Here is an 8,069-nt window from a genome sequence, read left to right on the forward strand (position 1 = left end):
GGAGCCAGACCCCAAAGGACAAATATTGTAGGACTCCACTTACAGGATGTGTCCAGAATAGGTAAATCCATAGAGACAGCGAGCAGATTGGTAGCTGCCAGGGGCTGGGGGAAATGGAAGTAGGGAGTGACTTCTTAATGAGTGGTGGTTTTTATTTTGGAGTGAGAAAAAGATTTCCAGAATAAATAGAGGTGGTGGTTGCACCACACTGCTGGTGTGCTTAGTGCCACCAAATTGTTCACTTTATAATGGCTAATTCTATACTTTGTGAATTTCACTTTAATTTTTTAAGGAAGCACATACATAACTTTGTTCATGCTTCCAGGGTTCAATCCCTGTATTGGACAGCTGCCAAAAAAAAAAAAAAAAAAAAGACTATATGCCAAAAGCACAAAAAAGATGGCTGGCCGGTTAGCTCAGTTGGTTAGAGTGTGGTGCTGATAACACCAAGGTCCAGGGTTCAATCCCTGCACCGGCCAACCATCCTCAAAAAATATTTGTTCACGTAACTAACTCTTAATAAACCCTGTAAGTTAGATACTAATACTATTATTCCCATGAGAAAAACTGAGCCCAGAGAGGGTGAGGGTCCTGGTCAAGGTCACCCAGATATTAGACTTAAAGCCGGGGCCACGTTGACTCCAAAGCCTTGGGTCTCCTGAACCACCAGCCTCTCAGAGTTGGGTGTGGACCCCTGGAGAACAGATGGGTAGTTGGGGGCAGTGCTAAAGGAAAAAGGGTCAAAGCAGAAAGGCTTTAGGGTCTCTTCAGGATCCTACTTAGCATCAGTAAAGCTCAGAGTCTTGAAGCTTTTGGCTCCTGGCACTTTGGGCCTCTGGTATGGCTGAGCAACCCAGGTTTTATCTTTGCTCCTCTTGACTCTGTAAATGAGAACACAGCCAAGGGCCGCGGATAAGGGGTGAGTGGGGGGGATGGTGGGGTTGGATGAAGTTAGAACACTAGACCACAGGCCTTAATACCCTACTTTTCTGTCCTTCTTCCTTAAAATGTCTTAAGTGCTTGACTTAGCAATGCAGCCCTTGAGTGATGTGAAGCACGCATATTTTGAAAGAGTGTATTTTAGGGAGTTCTGTCTCAGAAGATTTGGAGATGGTGTCATTCAACTTGTGGGAGGGGCGGGGCAGCTGGGGCTGGATACAGAGGGAAGAACGGAATCCAACGTGGCAGCATGACACAATAACAGGGCTGATGATCTCAACATTTAAAGAGTTTAACAGCCCTTAGTGAACACAGCAGATCAGCTCCAGTGGGAGACTTTTAAAAATATCCACTTCGACAGTTTCTGCACTTTTTGTGCTTCTCCTGTTTGTTTTCTCTTCAAAGCTTATTAGCACCTCTGTTTGGGAGACTTTGGCCACCTTAGCATAATGAAGAGACCTGGCTCCAGAGGGCTGAGCCCCCAGCCGGTGTTAAGACTCTTGGGAATAGCAGATTTGTCTCCTGGGAGCCTGCTCAGGGAGGGGCTTTTCCTTTTGCAAAATCATGAAACTTTTGTCCACAAAGTTGTGAAATGGCCTTAACAGAAGCAAATATTTTCACCTATGCTCCAGGTAGCCCAAAGCAGCCATGCCCTAGCGGTGTTGCCTTCCTTCCTGGCTCGGGCTCAGTCCAGATGAACACTCATTCAAGGCTCTCAGTATAGTCCTCACTTTCAGTGTTTGCCCTGGGAAAGGACCAATCAGGTGCTTCTGGCTGAGTCAGTTGGGCTACTGCCACTGTCCCAGTCATTCACACCAAGGAAGAGGAGGCTGGAAGATGTGAATATGCAAAGAATCCAATGATCCTGTCCTTAATCAGCTCAATTAACGTGGCCATTGACGAAGATCAAACAGGCCAAAGGGAACGTTTACAAATTTATCGGCTACCCAGGTTTGCAGGTCCTCTTGGATAGCTCAGATCCTGGTGCAGTTTCTATTGGTATTGAAACACCAAGGATTAATTTAATAAGTTACTAGAGTAACATCTGGGGCGAAATTATATTCAGCTGTGTGAGATAAAGACCACTGTATAAGCATTTTCTTCAGACATCCTCTGTGCTTTTTCTTTTGAAGGGCTCTCTTGTGCCTGATGTTTTAAATATAGTATTAAAATATGAGTAAGATATTTCTTGAAAAAAAAGATGAAAAGAATTGAAATTAAATGGAATACCAACAGATGTGTGTGTGGAAGAAAATAAGATGGGGAATGTCGGCAAGTTGATAATAAATGGGGAAATGGTTGTCTGGATGTTGTTAATGGCTCCAGAAGTTTTCCCTTTTCCCTTCAAACTTCATGTGAGCTGTATATAGTCTAGTGGTTAAAAGTTCGGGCTTTGGAGGCAGAATGTGTAAGTTCAAATTTCTTCTCTGCTACTCAGCTGCATGACTTTGGACAAGTACCCAACCTCTCTGTGCCTCCCTTTCCTCCTGGGTAAAAAGACAGTAAGACAACTATGTACTCAACTGGCTGCTTTGAAGGCTGTATGTGGCCATGCACGTAAAACGGTGGCTGGTTCAGTATGTCGCCAACAAAGGGCTTCTGCATTACATTTTCACTGTTTTAAAAATATAAAAAATAATAAATAAACCATTTCTGTATAGAAAGATTGTTTTCTCTTCTGAAGACCTAAAGTATCTACTTAGGTAGGTCCTTTCACCTGTTAAATACATATTTAGTGTTCCCTCCCAGGAATAGACTGCCGCTTCAAATACATTTGGGCTGCAATATAAAAATATCTATGGTGTTCTAACCTTTTCTGTGACAGTTTAAACAGCAATTGCTTTCTAGACAATTGCATTTTTAGTCCCAAATACTGCCACAGGAAGGCTTGCACAGATTTCAATTAGGGTGATAGACTCATTGAGTTCCCCAGCCCCCAGCAGGAAGGCACCAACATAAAACCTGATATTAATAATGGTAATGGCGACCATCAGTATTTTCTAGGCAGTGTCTAATGGCAGGCACTGCACTAAGTATCTTATATACATATGTCTATACATACCTCTGATCTTGTTATCAGCTTCAGGAGGGAGATGCTATCAGCCCTATTTGATGTAGGAGGAAATTCGCCCGGGTGGCGTTAAGTGCCTGAACCAGGGTTCAAGGCCAGGCCCATCTGGCTCCAGAGTTGGCATTCCTTCCTGTCTACAGGGTGTCCAACTAGCTCTTCATGCTTTTCCCTGTAATTTCTAAGACCAAAAGCAATGTATTTCAGGATCTTACCATTTGCCAGAAGTTCTCAATATCTACTGTAATTCTCATCTGCTACAATTTATGCCTGTCTCAGGACCCTCCCCTGCATACTTGACACCCCACTACCACCATGTTGGTGATCCCACAGGGTCTTCACCCAAACCCAGTGGTTCTCAACCTGGGAAGTTGGGCACCCCTGGTTATATCTAGCCATGTGTGGAGATATTTTTGGAGTCTCACCTCGGGGGGAGTATGCTACTGGTATCTAGTGAGTAGAGGCCAGGGAAGTTGCTAAACCTCCTGCAATGCTCAGAACAACCCCCACAACAAAGAATTACCTGGCCCAAAACATCAATAGAGCTAAGGTTGAGGAATCCCTGAAAACAGAACTCTTGATTTCTGTGCCCCAAATTCATTTACTACTTGGGTTGTTTCATTCTCAGTAAAAATCGCCATGACTCATGAACTGCTCAGACGCCAGACTTAAGAGTTTGCCTTAATCTGTCCCTCCCTCTCATCCCTTTTTTCAAGTAAGTTTTTAGCTGTCACTATTAAAGAGAAGGATTTTAATTCAGTGAAATTTGACTCATATCTCACCCCCGCTTCCCATGGTGGTTCAGTTAACTCATTACAATATCCATTCATTCATTCAATCAGCAAATGTTTGCTGGGATGCTCAGCATGCATGTCAGATTCCCTGGAACCTTGTAAAGGCTCCTAACCTCTCGGACTTTCACACACATATAGTTTAGCACCAATGGGTAGTTCATTTGACGGTGTTCAAAAAATTTTGCAAAAACCCTAAAATGAAAAAAGTTTAATGTTAAAACAAATTTTTAGGGGAACAAATTGACAAGAAAGCCAACCAAAGGAAACACGAGACAGAGTTGAGTCCACAAATACTTATTTCGAACTCTGTGCTCACCCATGCCTTGTGGGCAGCGTTGCAGCCAGCCTGGATCCTTGTCTTCAGGTTGCTTAGAGTCTATACATACCACAACGTGTAGGGAGGAAAAGAGAGATTATTTCAACAAATTCCCAGAAATCCTAAGTTCAGATGAGCACTGACTGCCCACTGACCTCTCAGAAGGCCTTCACCTCTCCCACAGGTGCCACCTTGTTCAAATCCACAGAGAAACCACTGTAAGACCACAAAGGTCACACCACTAAAAAGAAGCCACTTGCTTCGGAGATGCTGCTTTTCCTCCCATTCCTCTTCCAGCAGGCTCAGCTGCTCCCAGAAATCCACTGAGAAGCATTTTTAAATGGCCACCCCCAAAAGGAAACATAAACAGACTCAAAGCCATTAGACGGGACACCCTGAGAAATGATTAAACATGCCATTCTGCATTCCCAGCCCAGAGTAATTACTCCTGTGGCACCGGCTGGCTGAGGAAAATACACATCTATCTATCCCACACCTGAAGGTGGCAAGAAGGCCAGGTACAAAACCGTGCTCCAGGAACACTTGTAATTCTGCCTCCAGGGAGTGAGCTGCGTCTATGACAGGCCTAACTGTCTTTCTTCAGCTCGATAGCTATGGAGTCACAGGTTAGTACCCTGGGTTAAGTTACTTTGGGCAACTTACACAAGCTATAGAGCCTTATTTTTCTCATTAGTGAAATGAGGATAGTAATATCTACCTCCTGGAGTTCCTGTGGAGGATTAAGTAAGCTATTACATGTAAAGCACTTATGATTTACTTTACATAAAAGTTAGCTATATGTATGTTAGCTATAAGTTTATTATTAGTAGTAAACTGTTTAGCACAGAGCCTGGCACATAACAAACACTCAAGAAATATGAACTAGTACTAATTAGGCCTAGTTTAGACCTGAAAATCTCAGGTGAGCTTGTAAAAACCTGGGATCCTAGGATTCATCCCAGGTCGCAAATAACCATGACAAAGAAAGAAGCAGAGACAAAAACAAAAGCTCTTATTTTCAAAAGGAGCAAGGAAATTTGTTAGACACCTACTATTTGCCAGGCACTCTGCAAGGCACTGAAAACACAAACGGTGAGTTAGAGAAAGCTCCTGCTTCCTTAGTGGTTCTTAGCAATTTTAGGGTCACCACCCCCTTTGAAAATTTGTCTAATTATATTGACCCTTTAATGATGAAACAACATCTTGGCAATGTTTCCCCGGGCTCTGGTTACATCATGAACAGTTGCATCACATCTCTACCCAGAAAGTCAACTGGGAGTGAGCTGTGAATTTCATCTGCTTTGGCGACCACTCCCACCTCCAGAGGCAGTTATCTAGCAACAAGCAAAAGCTTTTGATAGAGGTGGGAGTGTGCCCTGGATCTGCAAAGGATCACAATTAGCTTTCGATAGGATGAGGTAGAAAGATAAGTGCAATGCATTGTGCTCCTTATTTTTTTCAAAAACAGATGACAGTGGATCTTTTAAACTCCTTTTTTGATTGTAAAATTCTAATTTCTTCTTAAGCCAATTACAAAGGTTGCCCTGTGACCGTCCCCTGTGACAGTCATTTCTAGATTGTCCCTCCCCTCGCCCGTAGGCCTTGCTCAGCATAATTTTTCCAACCTGCCTCTGGCTCAGATGTGGCTGGCACCAGGCTGAATGGAGGACAGGAGGGGCAGCTCTCCTCATCCATGTCCGGGTTGTGAGTGTGTTTGGGGACTGACATAGCCGCCCATTGTCACCTCTACTGAGCCGGCCTGACTTGTTTGGGTTGCAGGCTGACTACAGGCTGGCCAAGCAGACAGCGCAGTTAGACAGACATTGCAGGGCTTCCTGCTCTGCACATCTCAGCCAACCCTCCTGGCCTTACACAACCTGCCTCCAAACCCTCTCCCCTGTCCCCATGCTTCCATCTCTCAGTGCCTTTGCCCACCTGGGCCCTCTACCAGAAATGCCCTCCTAGTCCTGCAACCTTCAGTATCTGCCTGTCTTTCCTGACCTAACCGCAGCCTTATCTTCTCCTTGCCGCTTTCCTGGATGCCCAAGGGGAGAGCTAGGCATTCCCTTTGCACTTTTGTATGAACTTCCCTCTCACAGCGTGCTCGGGGCACAGTCCTGTCTCAGATAATGCACACAGCATTTCTCCCAGTAGAGTTTGAGCTCCTGGAAGGCTGGAGATGTGCCTGATTTACTTTCGTAATTTCTGGGACTTGGGAAGCTCTCAGTAAATGTGGAATGAATGGATAACTGACTGAATAAATAAATGACACCAGTCTGAAATTCCCAACCAAAGTTACTCTTCTATAAGGTCATAGAAAGACTTTAGAGATCATGTTCCCCAACCCAGTTATACCCCTTACTAGCAGTGCGGCCTCAAGTAAATTACTTAACCTCTCTGTGCGTCAGTTTCTTCATTCATAAAACATGGATAATAGTGGAATAATATATCTATTTCATAGGGTGGCAATGAGCACCAACTGTTAGTGTATATAAAGTACTTGGAACTGTACCTGGCAGATAGTAAGCACTCAATGAGTGTCAGAGCTTATTGCTATCATGGCAGTGACACAGTGCACCTGCCCAGAGGTGCACCTGGCCCACCCCATCTCTGTCCCCATCCCCTCTGCTACATAGGTTGGCTGCTCATGGCTCTGCCTGCACCCTTTGTTTGGAGAATTGCTCTCAAGCCAAAGGAAGCAACCTCACCTAGATGGTCACCCTGTGTGCTCATAGCCAATGCCTGACTGACATGGGGTACAAAAGACTGGCCCTCTGCCTTACGGTAGGACCGACCTCATGGTGTGACCTGTGCTCCAGAGTTCCCCGCAGGAGCAGGCCGAAGCTGGTCTCCAACCAGGCATCACATTCCCTTCCCCGTCCAGCCGCCTCACTCCTGTTCTCCTGAGAGCACCCCCCATCAATCACCTGCACAAGAAACCCCATCTCAGGCTGTTTCTAGGGAGCCTGATTGAGAAAATCCCTGTCACTACCATCATCATCAGAGAGGAGGAAACAAGACCAAGAGCAGTTTCCTGACTTGTTTAAGACCCAAGGTGAGGAACAGAACTAGTTGGAGGTCAGGCAGCAACCAGGAGCTAGTTTGTTAGTGCAGGTTTTTAAGCTCTCCAATGAGCCTTTTCTCAGAAATTAATAATCATCTTGAAAAACACAGGCTGAGGTTCATGATGTAAGTACAGAAAGTAAGGACAAAAAGGATCAATAGGAAAGGAGAACGTGACAAAGACATGCCTTTGTGGGTGGTGGAGGAGAGTGTGGACAACCTCAGTTGATCCCCTGAAACGAGGCCTGAGGGGTCCAGGCCAGGAGAGGGGCCCCTCAGGCCAGTGGCACCAGTGGGGGTAGCAAAGTGGAGCAAGACCACATCCCTGCTTGCCTGGGCCTTGCTGCGATCCTGCCTGTCCAGACACACCAAGTGCTCCTCAGTGAGTCTCCACCTCCCCCAGCCCATCCCAAGCTTGAAACCATCTCCACTTGATAACCCCACAGAGGTCATCAAATTCTGCCTTTGCTCGGACAGGATTCGGGACTTGGATCTTTGCCCTACCCCGTAGGGGAGGGAGCGTAAGGAAAAGAGAAGGTGACAGACACTTGCTATTTGGCAGCTGTGAGGTAGGAAACATGATTACGCCTTTGCCTTTCCTCCCAAAGGAGAGCTGGGAGAAGCTGGGTGGCTTCACAATGACACAGCCGCTGCAGCTGGTGAAGCTAGATTCAAATCCACGTCAGCCCAAGCTAGAACAGGCTAGGAAAAGGGAATTCGATCTCCAGCAAGGAGTTTAAAGACATTTGATGTAATTAGATGGATATTCTGATGGGAAATGGAGTTGATAGAAAGGGCTTGCAGGGTCTAGTGCAGGGGTCCTATTTTTTAATGTAAAAAAAATTTTTTTTTCTTGATTACAAAAGTAATATATACTTGCAAAAAATTC

General features: G+C 45.2%; 1 non-coding gene across 1 annotated transcript; it reads left to right on the top strand.

The window, feature by feature from the left end:
- Positions 1–405: 405 nt before the first annotated feature.
- Positions 406–479, top strand: TRNAI-GAU (transfer RNA isoleucine (anticodon GAU)). The gene has a single exon. It is a non-coding gene; the product is annotated as a tRNA-Ile (tRNA).
- The last annotated feature ends 7,590 nt before the right edge of the window (positions 480–8,069 follow it).

This window comes from Cynocephalus volans, chromosome 9, assembly GCF_027409185.1.
Source record: "Cynocephalus volans isolate mCynVol1 chromosome 9, mCynVol1.pri, whole genome shotgun sequence".
Taxonomy (NCBI): Eukaryota; Metazoa; Chordata; class Mammalia; order Dermoptera; family Cynocephalidae; genus Cynocephalus; species Cynocephalus volans.